General features: G+C 36.8%; 1 pseudogene; it reads right to left on the bottom strand.

Moving 5' to 3' along the window:
• Positions 1 to 6,920: 6,920 nt before the first annotated feature.
• LOC148203813 (uncharacterized) lies at positions 6,921 to 11,092 on the bottom strand (annotated as a pseudogene).
• Between the last annotated feature and the right edge of the window lie 5,665 nt (positions 11,093 to 16,757).

Genomic DNA, 16,757 nt, shown 5'->3' with positions numbered 1-16,757 from the left:
TTTGATGAGAGGGTCGCACCTCCCACAAAAGTTGTTTGCAAAATTAATGCAGTACAGTGCTAGGAAGTGACTCCTAGGTCGTCTCTCAAGGACCAAATGTGGTTCAGTCTCAGATCAAACACGTAGTGGGGGGGGTGGTTTGAAAGTGTTCTTGTGATTGGAAATAAACTAAATTAAAACACTAATGCAAATGGAAATGTAAAAACGGTCTCAATTACAAAATTAAAGCAGTTGGTCACTAAAGCTAACATTACTACTAAATCAAATAAAACTTGCGTGACTCACTTAAATTGAAATTGCTAAATTAGAAAACGTAACATTGAAAGTGACAAGCATGTGAAATAAAATTAAATGTCCAAGGTACGAAAAACGGCAGCAAAACTAGAACATTCAATGCAAAAATTTTAACCAATAAAAAAAAATGAAAAGTAACTTTCGTCATGATGAGCATCGAAAGAAGCAATTGGCAAATTAGAAAAGCATGACTTAAAAGTTATCAAGCATTCAAGCATGTATTCAATATGAAAATTATAACCAAACTTAACTATAAGATTAAGCATTAAAATAATAATAAAGTAGACCCTGGAGCTCCTCTGGACGTGGTAGCAGTCCTATTCTAATTGGATGAAAATTTAAATCCATGTGCTTCCAAAGGCTGTAGGTGAAATGAATCACCGCCTCTCCTTGCTCCAAAATGAATTCAGCCCGTGACATATGTCCATTTTTCTAATTCCCGTCAACACCAAAATCCATCACCGCTCCATGATTCCACTTAATCACACTTCTTTTTTTCTACAAGAAATTAATTGGATGCCATCAACGCTTCTTCCAAAACCAATGAAAGTGATAAAGGCTGCCAGCGTGCATACTTCTTCACAGCAAAATAACACTCTAATTCATAGAATATAAAAGTAAAATCTGGTTCAAACATGAAGACAAAAACAAGACCATGTGCTCTTCAAAATTCTTCTCGGTTCCAACATAGAAAAGAAAACGAAAACCTTCTACTCTGCAACTTCACCGTGTGTACACTAAATGAAAGATGAATAATCCCTCCTAAAAGCAAAGAAAGTGAATTGAATCCTACTGGACATCACCGTCCATCTCTCCTACGTGTGCTCTCTCCATGCCGTGACACACACCTACTTTCTCCATACTAAGCTTTGACACGACATCTCCTCCAACGTACTTCACTTCTTCCAGCAAAATCAATCCCGTGAGCTGCCTTTCTTTCCACTTGAATGAAGATTGAAATTAGTGCCCCCTTCTCCAGCAAAGAAAAGGAACCAACTTGCTTATTAAGATGAGACCAGCGTTAACACTTCCCAATCCAAAACAGCGTACAAGGTAAAAAAAAAAAAAACAAAATCAGTGTGCCAGTAAACGTTCAAAGCCAAAGGCTAAAACCAAAAAAAATATCCCGAGAGAGTAACGTGCCCCCTGCAAGTGGCGGCAGGCTGCTCCCCTTTTCATTCATTCCAAACTAATAAAACATTCCAAGAGAGAGAGCCCCCTTCGTAAGGGTGGCGGCTGCTAACTATAAAGCCGTGTGTCCTCCCTTTGATAAGGGTGGGGTCCACACAATAAAACCCTAGGTCCAAGTCACTAACTTCTAATTTTTGGGTCTAATCTAGTTTACCAAAAATTGACCCAAAATGTAAGAGTTGATACAGAAATTCTAAACTACTGAATTACAATTTAATTAATTTCTAAAATGTCTATGTGGAGAGTCTTGAATTTATTTGGCATTCTTCCTGATGTCCCAAAATGTATTTCCGAAATTTTCCTGCAATCCAAAATGCATTTAATCAGCTCAAATATTCCAAATTAATTAAAATAAAAATTTCCGATCAAATTGAGCACAATTAGGAAAAATGGGAAAATACTAGACAATTAAGTACAATTCCCTGGTTTATTTAAGTGCAATAAACTAAATATAATTCAAGAAATAACGACTCATCAGCTTCCATGGGTTGGCAAGCTTTTACAGAAGATTTGTTCCTAACTTCTCTAGTCTTGCTTCACCCCTCAATGAGTTGGTGAAAAAAGATGTTACATTCCATTGGGGGGATAAACAACAAAAAGCTTTTGAGCTACTCAATGAGAAGCTCACACAAGCACCCATTCTAGCTTTGCCAAATTTTTCCAAAACTTTTGAGCTAGAATGTGATGCTTCAGGATTTGGCATAGGTGCAGTATTATTACAAGAAGGACACCCAATTGCATACTTTAGTGAAAAACTTCATGGTGTCTCTTGTAATTACCCCACCTATGACAAAGAACTCTATGCACTTGTGAGGGCTCTTCAAACTTGGGAACATTATCTTGTTGCCAAGGAGTTTATCATTCATAGTGATCATGAATCACTTAAGTATTTGAAGAGTCAACACAAGTTACAAAAGAGGCATGCTAAGTGGTTGGAATTCATTGAACAATTCACTTATGTTATTAAATACAAGAAAGGAAAATCCAATGTGGTGGCTGATGCTTTGTCAAGAAAAATTAATCTATTAGCCACATTGGGAGCTCAAATTCTTGGATTTAATAACATTCTTGAATTATATTCACAAGATCTTGATTTTGCTCATATCTATGAGGAATGTCTCAATAAACCTCAAGGAGGATTCTATGTGAAAGAAGGATATCTTTTTAAAGAAGGAAAAATTTGCATTCCTCAAGGTTCACATAGAAAACTCCTTGTTAAAGAGACACATGAGGGAGGATTAATGGGACATTTTGGGGTAGAAAAGACCCTTGGCATGTTGAAAGAAAAATTCTTTTGGCCTCACATGAGAAGGGATGTTCAAAGGCATTGCTTTAAGTGTATAACTTGTTTAGAATCTAAATCTAAATCAATGCCTCATGGACTGTATACTCCTTTGAATGTTGCTTCCACCCCTTGGGAAGAAATAAGTATGGATTTTGTGTTAGGTCTTCCCAAAACTTCTAGGGGTTTTGATTCTATCTTTGTGGTGGTAGATAGATTTAGCAAAATGGCTCATTTTATACCTTGCCACAAAGTAGATGATGCAAGCAACATTGCAAAGTTATTCTTTAGAGATGTGGTTAAACTTCATGGGTTACCTAAGGTAATAGTTTCGGATAGAGATACAAAATTTCTTAGTCACTTTTGGCGGACCTTATGGTCTAGATTAGGGACTAAGTTATCTTTTTCTACTACTTGCCATCCTCAAACAGATGGTCAAACTGAAGTAGTCAATAGATCTCTTTCCACTTTACTAAGGGTAGTTCTTAAAGGAAATCATAAATCTTGGGATGAGTACCTGCCTCATGTTGAGTTTGCCTACAATAGAGTAGTTCATGGAACTACTAAATTGTCTCCTTTTGAAGTTGTTTATGGTTTTAATCCTTTGACACCCATGGATTTAATACCCCTTCCAAATTCTATTGATTTTGTTCATCAAGATGAATCATATAAGGCAATGACACAATGTCTAGCCTTGATTATATGTGCTAAATCAGTCCACACATGATTCTGTAATCACAAATTTGCATCACATTTGCTTCTCTGGTTTGATCACGTGCAATCTGTTTTGTCTAGATTTCTTTGCATCTAAAGCTTTGAACAGGTTTATTTGGTGATGTTAAACATGTTCCAGGCAGTGCCAACCAGTATTAATCACTACAATGCAATAAGCATAGTTGAGTTCCTCAAAAATCTGGTTTCAAGTGTTGTCACATTTTCATTCAATCTTTTTCACCGTGATTGTTGTCTTTGATGTGTCTTAGGTGTTTAAAATTCTTCTAGCTGATATTCTGCAGTTAGATCTAGTGTTAGGACTTTCCTAGAGTCATTGTGTGTGCTTTCAAATTGTCATTTCCATGCTTTCAAAATCTGATGCAGTTTTGGTCCAATTTTCTTGAATTTTTGCAACTGCTACTGTCATACAAAGCTGCTGGCTATTTCTATGCATTATGAACAATTGAACAAGTGTATTTTGTCATTTTCAACTTGTGTGCACTGTTCAAATGGTTCTTGAGAAGCCTATATGCAGATTTCTTCTTTAAACCACCCTATTTTGTTGCATTTTTGGCTACAGCAGAGGTGATTTAATGACTCTGCAATCCAAGTGTATAGCAATCATAAAAAGCAATTTAAACCCTGCAATCCAGATTTGAAAGGTCAAAAACCAGAAACCACAAAATTTGATGTTCTTTGTGGCATTTCATCAAACAGTTTCGAATTTTATCAAACAGTTTCGAAGCACACAATTTCATTACTGTTTTGAGTTTTTTCTTGCTTGTTTAATCTGTTCTAGTGCCTCTCCTAGGTTCCTTTAGTGTCAAAGCTTAAATTCACTTGAATTCAACTTGTTTGCCTTCTAATTTGTGCCCAAAATCTGTTATGCGAAAATTAAATCCTGGTGCAGCAGCTGATTTGTTGTTGACTAGTTTGGTATTTGTTTTGGGTGTTGTGACGAATTGGTGCAGCTGTTTTACCTCAGATTCCTTGCTCCAAGAGGGTAGCATCTTAGGAAGTGGATGAGGTGTTAAAAGGGCTTCAAGCTTGGACTCCAAGAGCACTTTAACATTGCTGGTCCAGCAACCATTTCAGCAGCAAAAACACATCACCTTTGGTCTTCAACCAATCTGAACTAGCAGCCACACTTGGCTTTATTTCATTGTACCAACATTGCATTGTAAATTTGGCTTGGTATCACGAAACCTTTGTAATTTGTTTCCATTTTGTGTTCATTTTCAATTTAAAGTGACTTGGAAAAATGCTTTTCAAGCAATTCCAAGTGCACCATCAAACATTGTAATAGCTTAGTTTCCACTTCTTAGTGTGAAAGTGTGTCAAGGGACTCAAAGTGTCACTTGCACTTTCACTTAGGATCGCATAGCATTTTCCATTTGCATTGTTTTCCTTTACTTTGCTTGCTTAACTTTTATGTTTTAAGTCTCCGTGATACATAGGAGCGCGTTTCATATAGATAAACCTTATTTTGGTTTCTAGGTTCATAGCTTTCTTGCATTTAAAAAGTTTTGAAAGATTTCTACCTAGACACTAAGGTAAGAAACAACCAAAGACACTCTGGCTAGGAAGGACAAGGTTCTTAAGCTTGTCCATTTGTGACTCACCTCTCCTTCCTGGGAGCTATTTGGTTCATTTTACCTCTAGAATCTTTCTAGAAATCCTTCACAAAAAAATCAAAAAAAAAGTTTTTGATGTCTTGTTATACTTCTTATCCGTCTTCTTGTTCAAATAGGTCCTCTTGGTCTTCTAGTTTTGATCAATCCATTAGTTTCAAAGAAATTAAAAGAAAACTTGATGAAGCTAGAAGAAGGACTTGTTCCTTTCATGAATTTGATCGGATTGAGGGTGAATTGTATAAACAAGCTAGGGCAAATATTCCATTCTTTGGTGCGGATATTGGTGCTTTAATATACCTAGCTTGGGAAAAGGACATTAATGACATACATCCATTTATTGCTAGAAAAAGTAAACCTGAATCCTATTTCCATTCTAGCAATAATGAATCTTATGTCCTTAGTCTCTACACATCTAGATTTGAAAAGCATGCAAGAGAGTGGTGGGATGAGAGACAATATCATGTTAGGATAGGTAGAAAATCTCCCATTCATAATTGGTCTGAATTAAAATCTTGCATGAGAAAAGAGTTTGTGCCTTCAACTATTAAGAGAAACCTACAATTGCTGAGAGCTTACATTCAAGATGGAAAAACATTTCTTGAAAGCTTAAATGACAATGGTTTCCTTATTAGAGAACTAGAATTTAATATTAATCTTAAGGAGCTGCAAGCTAAGCAAATAGAATTAAAGTTAAAAAGAGATGTTGAGAGACAAGAAAGAGAGAGAGAAAAAGCAGAGAGAAGAAATAGAGAGAGAAAAGAAGAAGAGAGAAAGGAAGAAGAGAGACAGGAAAGAGAGAAAAAAGAAGAAGAGAGAAGGAAAGAGGAAAATAAAAGAGAAGAAGAAAAGAAGAAAGCAGAGGAAAGTAAAGAGAAGGAGCTCTTGCTAATGCTGGCAACTCCTACTCTTACCATCACCATGGAACCTAAAAGGGAAGGGTTCTCATTCTTTACTTCTTTTCCATTTATTGTGCACTCTTCCATTATTCATTTTTCTTTTAAATCAATTGCCATCCAATATTCTGTGCAATCCTTTTCAAAATATGGCAATTCAAACCTTGAGTTAATGTTACCTTTGTGTAAACAAGTAACTCAAGATAAAAATCCAATAACTTGGGACTATGGAATTTCCCATTTTTCCAAGCCTAAATTTCTGAAAATCTTTTTCAAAAATACAAGACTTTTCTTTTGTCTTCTTATCTTTGTTTACATCTTCTTCATCATACTCATTTTTGCAATCTTTTGTGGATATATTTTTGATCCCGGAGGAAAACAAAAACCAAAGTTGTGCTTCTTTCTTTCTTCCCGATTTGAGGACAAATCGTTTTTAAAGAGGGAGGGAATGATGGCAACCCCTTTAGGGACTTCCCATCCAAAGAAGTATCAACTTTACTCTAAGACCAAGAAAGGGAAGTTGAATAAAGGACTTAATATTTTTCTTTCTAAAGTCTTAGCATGTTCTTCTTTAACTAAATATCTTTATCTTGTTTTGTAGGTAAGAATCCATGAGCATCCATACTAGGAAGCTTAAACCAGCAAAAGAGAGAAAATGAGGCAAGTAGAAGTACATGTTGTAGCCAAACCGTGAAGCCTTCACATTGGAGCACATTTTCAACACTTTCCATGTGCAAAATAATCAACCATGCACATGTGGAGCACATTCCAGCCGTGGCCCATATTTTCCACGTGAAACACATTCAAACCATGCATCTCCTTCATCTAAAGCACATTTCCCACGTGAAACATCTTCAGCTGGTAGTCTATGCACGTTTGAATAGTTTCTTTAGCACATTTCAGAGGCTTCTCTTACTCTATAAAAGAGAGCTTCTCATTCTTGTAAAAGGAACTTGAATTGATATAGTGAAATGCTGTTGAATTGGTTCCAGCCACTTCTTCTTTCAAGTTCATTGACTTGTGCCTTCTTAGCACACTTATCTCTAGCTTCCTTCCCCCTTGGAAGGTTGTCTGAGCTAGAAACACTGCAAACACACCTCCAAAACCGCACCAAACTTTCCATCGAACACCTGGTGTGCACCTCCGTTTGCCATTCATCCAACCAGTCCGCTGCGTCATTCTGTCCAAGAAGCTGCTCCGTTCTTGAAGCTTGGAGTTGCTTCCATCAATACCCCCTCTGATACCAACACTAGGGTTTGTATCTTTGGCAGAGACGAAGCAAACACTCTATTTTCCACTACTTGAAGGAAGATCTTGGATGCTCAGGCTACCTTCTGCTCTTTCTAGGGTTCTATCTTTCTTTCATTCATTATTGTTCATCTAGTTTCACCATGAATATGGTGAACTAAACTTTGTATTGTTGTTGGGGAATCAATGTAGTCTTGTGAAACTCTCATATATGGAATTTGTGTTTTAACGTCTTACATTAAGATATATGCTTTCTTTCATCTTTAGTTAGGGTTTTTCCTCTTTGCTTATTGCTTGCTTTGTTTAACTCATTCATTGCCATGATTATTGATTTTGTCGATACGGGAACGTACAGGGAAATCTAGATCCGGGGAATTTCTCCCATTAGCATATTGGTTGCCTTTAAGCTCCTACACTTTAGAACTAATTACTAGGAATGATGGAGCCAAATTCCATAGGAAACCAGTGGCCTGAAGCTCCCAGATCAGAAGTGTGGTAGATGTGTTGGTGTGCAGCATCATCTACTTGGGTAAACCATGCAATCTCACTATTTCCTTAAAGAAGAGTCGAGATATATAGCTAGCATCATCTACTTTGTGGCAGGGTATAAAATGAGCCATTTTACTAAAACGATCTACTACCACAAAGATAGAATCATAACCCCTTTGAGTTCTTGGTAATCCTAGGACAAAGTCCATGCCTATGTCCTCCCAAGGGGTATTAGCTATGGGAAGAGGTGTATAGAGTCCATGAGGCATAATCTTTGACTTAGCTTGTAAACAAGCTATGCATTTAGAACAATGCCTTTGAACATCTATTCTCATGTGTGGCCAATAAAATTTACTTTTCAAAATGTTTAGAGTTTTATCAACTCCATGATGGCCCATAAGTCCTCCTCCATGACTCTCTTTGATAAGAAGTTTTCTAATGGATCCTTGGGGTATACAAAGTTTTCCTTTATTAAAAAGATACCCCTCAGAAAGATAGAATCCATCAAAAGGCTTCTTAAGACATGATGAATAAGTGGATGCAAATGTTTCATCATTTTCATACAACTCTTTTATGTCATCAAATCCTAATATTTGGGATCCTATGGTTACTAATAATGCATGTCTTCTAGATAAAGCATCCGCAACAACATTAGTACTCCCCTTTTTGTGTTTGATGACATAGGGAAATTGCTCCAGATATTCCACCCACTTGGCATGTCTTTTGTTTAGCTTTACTTGCCCTTTTATGTACTTGAGAGATTCATGGTCAGTGTGGATGATGAATTCTCTAGTAATCAAGTAATGTTCCCAAGTTTTTAAAGCTCTAATGAGGGCATACAACTCTTTGTCATAGGTAGGATAGTTCAAGGTAGGTCCCCTAAGTTTTTCACTAAAGTAAGCTACGGGATGTCCTCCTTGTATTAAAACAGCTCCTATACCTATCCCAGATGCATCACATTCTAATTCAAAGGCTTTGGAAAAATCAGGTAAAACGAGAATGGGTGCATGAGTTAACTTATGTTTCAAAGTCTCAAAAGACAACTCTTGCTTATCACCCCAAAGAAAAGGAACATCTTTCTTGACTAACTCATTTAAAGGAGCAGCTATGGTGGAAAAGTCTTTCACAAATCTCCTATAAAAACTAGCTAGCCCATGAAAGCTTCTTACTTCTCCTATATTTTTAGGGGTTGGCCATTCTTGTATAGCCTTGATCTTCTCTGGATCAACATGCGCACCTTCTTTTCCAACTTTGAAACCAAGGAAAATCACACTTTCTTGACAAAAAGTACATTTGTCAAAGTTGGCAAAGAGGTGGTGTTCTCTAAGAAGAAGCAAGACTTCCTTGATATGTCTAAGATGCTCTTGAAGACTTTGACTATAGATTAAGATGTCATCAAAGTAGACCACTACAAATCTGCCTATGCATTCCCTAAACACATGATTCATTAATCTCATGAATGTACTTGGAGCATTGGTCAAGCCAAAGGGCATGACTAACCATTCATATAAACCAAACTTGGTCTTGAAAGCAGTTTTCCATTCATCTCCTTCATGAATTCTTATTTGATGGTATCCACTTTTAAGATCAATTTTGGTGAAGAGATTTGCTCCATGTAATTCATCCAACATGTCATCTAGCCTAGGAATGGGGTGCCTATACTTGACAGTTATGTTGTTGATGACCCTACAATCTGTACACATTGTCCAAGACCCATCCTTTTTAGGGACCAACAACACAGGCACCACATAGGGACTTAAACTCTTTTGGATCCACCCTTTGTTCAACAAGTCATTAACTTGTTTCTCTATTTCTTTTGTTTCCATAGGGTTGGTTCTATAGGCTGGCCTATTGGGTAGGCTTGCCCCAGGCACCAAATCTATTTGATGTTCTATTCCCCTCAAAGGTGGTAATCCACTTGGTACCTCTTTGGGAAATACATCATCAAATTCCTTTAAAAGTTTTTGCAACCCCTTTGGTAGAGAACCAAGTTCATGAGTGATTGAAACAAATGCCTCTTTGCAATAAAGAAGGAAATGAGGTTGTCCAAGAAAAAGATTTTTGGAAATATTCAAGGTTTGAGGTTGGACAACTTCATGGGCTGAGGCATGGGTTACCAAATTCTTTCTTTCTTTCTTATTTTCTTTTTTCTTTTCTCCATCCAACTTCTTCTTAAGAATTATTTGGTCCTCTCTTACTTGTGAAGGTGTAAGAGGACACAAAATAATTTTCTTTCCCTTGTGTTGAATGGTGATTTTGTTGGTGACTCCATCATGTAAAGCTTGTTTATCATATTGCCAAGGTCTTCCAAGTAATATGTGCCCAGCTTCCATTGGTACTATATCACAAACAATTTGATCTTCATATTTGCCAATGGAAATGGGTACACTTACTTGTTCTTTAACTACTATTCCATCATCCTCTTTGATCCATTGAAGTTTGTAAGGTTTAGGATGAGGAGTAGTGGTTAAGCCAAGCTTCTCTACCATTCTAGAACTACAACAGTTGCAACAAGAGCCACTATCCACTATCATTGAACATGTCTTTTCTAAAACTTTGCATCTTGTGTGGAATAGGTTCTCTCTTTGTGACTGTTCTAGTTCTACATGTTTGCTCTCAAGGAGTCTTTTCACCATGAGTAAATCTCCATCACAAGGTAGAGTTTCTTCTTCTTCAGAAGTGGATGTTTCAGACTCACTACATGAAGAACCCTCACTTTCACTTTCATGTTCAAGAATGTAAGTTGACCTTCTATTTCGACACTCAGATGAATAATGCCCTCTTTCCCCACATTTAAAGCATTTGGTTTCCTTACTTTTATTATCTTTTGGAGGTTCTTTGGCTCTTTCTTTCCCTTTCTCCCTCTCTCTAGATTCTTCATATCTTGGCTTAATTAGACTACCCTCCCTCTTATATTCTTTCTTGTAACTATGAGGGTAATCTTTCTTAGTAGAGCTTTTTCTTTTGAGTTGCTGCTCTACCCTCACACAAAGTTGGACTAACTCATTGAGATCATTGTAGGGTATAAGTTCAACCCTATCTCTTATGTCATAGTTGAGTCCACTTTGGAACCTAGCAATTGTGATTCTTGGTTCCTCTCTTATCCCAGCCCTCAACATGAGTAATTCCATTTTTTGTCTATATTCCTCAACACTCATGTTCCTTTATTGGAGTTTATGGAGTTTATCCACTATCTCCCTATCATAGTAGGCTGGTACATGCCTCCTCCTCAAGGCAACTCTCATTTCATTCCAATACCTAATGGGAGGTAAGTGTCTTAGCCTATGGTCCTTGACTAAGGCTGTCCACCAAATTAAGGCATAACCTTGAAAGCTTAGAGAAGCCATGGTGACTCTCCGTTCATCATCTATTTGGTGGCACTCAAACAATTGCTCAACTTTCATTTCCCACTCTAGGTATTCTTCTACATCATCTTTTCCATGAAAGGAAGGTAGATCAATCTTAGGCTCTCTTGGGTAATGCTCTCTAACTCTATGTTGTCTTCTAGGAGGCATTTGGTAGTGGTCATCATTGTGATGACTACTATTTTGCTCAATTTCACTTGGAGAAGATGATAATTCTTCTCTTCTCCTATGGGAAGACCTCTCTTTCTTTTTATCTTGATTAATCAAAAGTTGACTAATCATATCTTTGAGCTCACTAATCTCTTTATCCCTTTGTTCAAATCTTTGCTCAAATTCTTCCCTTAAAGACATTTCACTATTGGGTTTCAAACTTCCTTGCTAGGAATTGTATGAACTCGTAATTAAGGATAGGCCTTCTTGCAAGGTGATTTAGAGAGTGGCATTAGCATTGATGAAAAGAATGATGAATTCCTAAAAATATATGAGAGTGGATAAGATGAAATTGATAACCCCAACAATATACTCATCCATCTAATTCATTGAAGTGTTTGTATTCTGTTTTTCTCCATTGATCAAATTCATGCATACATATTTAATTACTTTCTCTTGCATTTAAACCTACAATCAATTTGTTCTTAAGTCTTAAATAATCAACAAATCATATAGCTAAACTAGGCCGTGAGTCCTTTGGGAGAACGATACTTGGTCTTACCGAGTTTATTACTTGATATGATTCGGTCACACTTGCCGAGGGTTAAACAAGTTTTTGGCGCCGTTTTTCGGTGTTCATAAATTTGTCATCAAGTTTTTGGCGCCGTTGCCGGGGACTCGTGGTTTAACTAGTTCATTTGTGTGATTATTGATTATCTTTAACTTGTTTTTGAATTTTGAAATTTGAATTTCTGTTTTTTATTTTTTTCTGTTTTTATTTTATTTTATTTTATTTTATTTTCTGTTTTTATTTTATCTTCTTATCTCTGATCTTATATCTTCTTTTATATCTTTTTGTGCTAACCAATTTTTCTAGGGATTTGTTTTCTTGTGTATGCAGGAAGCAATCCGAACTAGGAGCAAGAAAACTGTAGAACCTCTTCTTGAAGGTTTAGACGAGAGTAGACGGAGGAGAAGAATCCGTACATCTAGAGAACTTTTTCCTCCTCCGAATACTCTGTTACAACCATCACCACAAGGTTCTGACCATAGCACTGAAAATATGGAGAATAATAATGCCAGAAGAACTCTTGCAGATTACACAAATATAGCTGGACCTCAACACTTTAACAGCATAGCAAGACCGAGGGTCAATGCAGCCAACATGGAGGTTAAGCCAGCATTAATTCAACTGGTGAAGAGTAATCAATTTAATGGGTTGTCTCACGAAAGCCCATATGAGCACCTCACAACTTTTAATGAGATCTGCAACACGGTGAAAATAAATGGGGTGTCGGACGAAGCAATCAAACTTAGCTTGTTTCCATTCTCACTAGATAGCAACGCTAAGCTTTGGTTAAATTAAATTCTTTTCCAGAAGAAAGCTTTACAGAGTGGGAAGCAGTGGTGACCAAGTTCCTAAACAAATATTTTACACAATCAAAAGTAAATAAAGGAAAGCAAGAGATTTCATCATTCAGGCAAGGCATGGAGGAATCACTGGGGCATGCATGGGACAGATATAAAAGCTTATTAAGAAAGACTCCCACGCATGGATTTGACGAAGTGGAAGTAGTCCTAATCTTCCTTGGAGGTCTTGGTTCACAAACCAAGATGATGCTTGACGCCTCAGCAGGAGGAAATATCAAATGGAAAGCTCTAGAGGAAGCTACAGAAATCATTGACAATATGGCTCTAGTGACAATGAGCTCAACAGTGAAAGCAGATATCTTAGTCAGAAGGAGTTTCTACAATCAAATGATGCTCTGCTTATTCAAAATAAAATTATTTCTCAACAGTTGGAAGAAGTAATTATGAAACTTTCTCAATTACCACGAGAAATACAAAAGGTTTCAATGGTTCAATGGCAACAGCAAAAATGGCAAATGCAATCTACTCCATCTGAGAAGACAACCAAACTTGATGAGAATTTTCAAATATTCTTGAAGACGAATGCATCTTATTGTAAGAATGTGGAAGTTGCATTTGAAAATATGAAGATCCATATTGCGCGAATAGTTGACAAGATGAAAAATGGTAATATCAGAAAGGAGTGTAAAACTGTTATGACCAGAAGTAGTAAGGTGTTAGAGGAGAGAAAAGAAGAAAGAGAGGAGAAAGAAAATGAGAGTGAAAAAGAAACATGTGAGTGGAAAGAAACAGTTGAGAGAGAAAAAAAGAAAGAAGAAGAAGATGAGAAGAAAGAAAAAAAAGAGAGAGAAGAGAAAGATGAAAGACAAAAAGAAAAAGAGTTTGAAAAACCACTTCCTTATCCAAAGAATTATTCAAGGAAGGAGAAAGAAAAGCAGTTGGAAAGATTCATGGAGTTGTTTAAGAAGCTGGAGATTGCTATACCATTCTCTGAAGCATTGCAACAGATGCCATCATATGGAAAGTTTTTGAAGGAACTTCTTACAAAGAACAACAAGTACATTGAAAAGGAAACTGTCAAGGTACAGGGTAACTGTAGTGCAATCATATAGAAATTACCTCCTAAGCTTAAAGATCCAGGAAGCTTCACTATTCCATGCACCATAGGAGACTTGGAAGTTGGAAGAGCATTGATTGATTTGGGAGCTAGCATTAATTTAATGCCATTATCCATGTGTAGAACAATTAAGGGTTTGGAAATCAAACCAACCGGAATGGCTCTTCAACTGGCGGACATGATGGAAGAACGGATTGGTTGATTCGGGTGGAGGAACAAATCAACCAAGCTCACCTCTGACTTGGACCATAGAAGCACCCAGCAATGGAAGAGGTGCTTCAGCAATGCAGCGGAATGGGTTGAAGATGACTGAAGGAAACAGAAAAGTAAGTTGAATGAAACAGTGGTTCGGTGAAGGAGAAACTGAAGCACAATTTCAAACAGTGGTGTTCTGTGAATTGGGAAGTGAAATGGAGGTAGAGATTTGGGTGCTGAAATGTGATGCGGATGGGTGGAGATGTGCTAGTAATGGAGCCTAGCTAGGGAGAGAGGCTAGAGGAAACTCTCAAGCTCTCTCTCGGTGACCTTCAATAAGAAGAAAGTTCTAGACAGCATCAACAGAAAACTATTCTTCATTCAAATCCAAGGTGGGTTACAAGCAATGGAGCAAGGTATTTAAAAGAGAAACAAAGTTCCTGTTTCACGCCTACACTTAGCTACGTTAGCTATGATGCAAGGAAGCAAGTGCTAGCTGTGCAAGGGTGAATAAACGTGAAGCTCCACGTGGACAATAAGCAATCAACTTGGTGAAGAAACATGAATGGCTACGTGGGCAACAAGCTAGCAGCACGTGGAAAACAAGTTTGAAGCAGTTTCAGCCACTGAACACAACTCCATTCCATTGGCGCTAGACTTCTTTCTTCTTCAACAAAGCTGCTAGAATATGGCTCGCATTGGGCTTCCTAGAATAGCTTGCTAGACAATTGTATAATGCATCCAAGTGAAGATTTAATCTTGATTCTCCATTCTTGATGTTTCCTTGCTTCTTGATTTGTCAAGCTTCTTGGCTAGTTGATTCATGATGTCCTAGCTTTATTAGACCCTACAAAACACATATAAACATATTAAAGAGAATCCTACTAAGACTTAGAGAAAGAAAATTAAGAAAGTGTCTTTAACAATCCTTCTTCACTTCCCTTTCTTAGCCTTAGCTTAAGTTGATACTCCTTTGAATGGAATGCCCTAAATGGGTTTCCATCATACCCTCCCTCTTAAAAAACGATTTGTCCTCAAATCGGAAAGATATAAAGAAGCACAACTTTGGTTTGTTACTTTCCTCCTGGATCAAAAATATATCTACAATAAGCATCAAATATATCTCTAATTAGTATCAATCCAAGAAAGAATTTTTTCATGGAAGTAGCTTTACAATAAAGACTTTGTTTTATAGTTTTAAAGAAATCTGAAAGTCCTAATTCACAAGTCACTTTTCTTTTATCTTGAGTTTCTTGTATCCCTAAGGGTAACAATAACTCAAGATTTAAATTGCCATATTTTTAAGAGGGTAGTATAATGATAATTGGTGTGGCAATTGGTTTAAAAGAGAAGTTATCATGCAAAGACTTAAAGATAATTGAAGAAGAATTAAAGGATTGGAAACCTTCCCTTTTTGGTTCCCTTTGAATTGTAGGAGTAGAATTTGCCATCAGTAGCAAATGCTCATTTTCTCTCTTTTCTTTTTCTCTTCTCTCATCTTCTGTTCTCTTCTCTTTTTCTCTCTTTCTCTTTTCTTCTTCTATCTTTTCTCTCAATTCCTCTTCTCTCCTTCTAGTCTCTCTCTTTCTTCTCTTATCCAAGATTTTCTCAAGTTTTTCTTTAAATTCAATTTCCCTTCTAGAGAAACCATCTAGACCTTTCATAAATGTTTTTCCCTCTTGAATGAGGTGTCCCATTAATTCTAGGTCTCTCTTGGCTGAAGGAGGAACAAAGTTTCTTCTCATGCAAGCTCTTAGCTCATACCAATCATGAATTGAGGATTTTCTACCTTTCTTGACACTATATTGCCTATGATTCCACCACTCACTTGCATGTTCTTCTAATCTAGAAAGATATATGTTAAGAGCAAAGGATTCACTATCTCTAGCAAGAAAAAGATGTATTTTATCAATTTTTCTTTCCCAAGCTAAATATGTTAAAGCACTAATGTCCCTACCAAAGAATGAAATATCTTTCCTAGCTTGGTTGTACCTTTCATCCTTCCTTCTTTCTTTTTGTTCACCTTCATTTTGATTTTTCATGTATTGGGCAAACAAGTTCCTAAGCTCACTCATTTCTATTTCTCTCTTGGTGATCATGATTTCCTCATTCTTCTTTTTAATTTCAAAAGTGGATTCTTAGTTTGAAAAGGTTTAAGATTTTACCTAGAGACAATTCCCAGGTAAGAGAGGTGAGCCAAAGGCCGCTTAAATACCAAGTCTTACCTAGCCAGAATGTCTAAGGTTACTTACTTGACCATTTTCAAAGTAAGATTCACTATTGAATTTAAAAAAATGGACTCAAACAAACAAAATGAAAGAGTTAAAACACCTATACTTCTAATGGAACAACATCTTAGAGCATGAAAATAAAACAAAAGAAATCCTAGGTGAGGCTTGTAGCTTTGGCTAATAAGACACACTCACCGTCTACTATCAAAGCAAGCAAAGAAAATTGCCAAGATTGGAGAGAGCACCAAGGACTCTTCCAAACACTTGGTCTTAAATGGCCTTTTACAAACAAAACTGAAAACTAAAATGGAAACATATTACAAGTTCAAAACTCAAAAGAATCAAGCTAAACTACTCTGCTGCTCCATATGTGCACTGATTTGAAACTTGTTTTTGTTGCTCTCTTAGTGCTTTAGCCCTTCAATCCTTGCTCAAAGTGGTTTCAAGCTTCTGGAACAGTGTTGGCTATTTTAATGGTCTTCACAAGCTCTCCAAAACAGTTTTTGAAAATCTGCTGCACAAGCTCTAAGACACCCTTCAAGTGAAAACCTGCACTGTTATATCAAACCAGCAAGAATATCCA

This window comes from Vigna umbellata, chromosome 2 (genome assembly GCF_029865625.1).
Source record: "Vigna umbellata cultivar VRB3 chromosome 2, Vumbellata_1.0, whole genome shotgun sequence".
NCBI classification, from domain to species: Eukaryota; Viridiplantae; Streptophyta; class Magnoliopsida; order Fabales; family Fabaceae; genus Vigna; species Vigna umbellata.
This window is presented reverse-complemented; position numbering and strand designations above follow the sequence as displayed.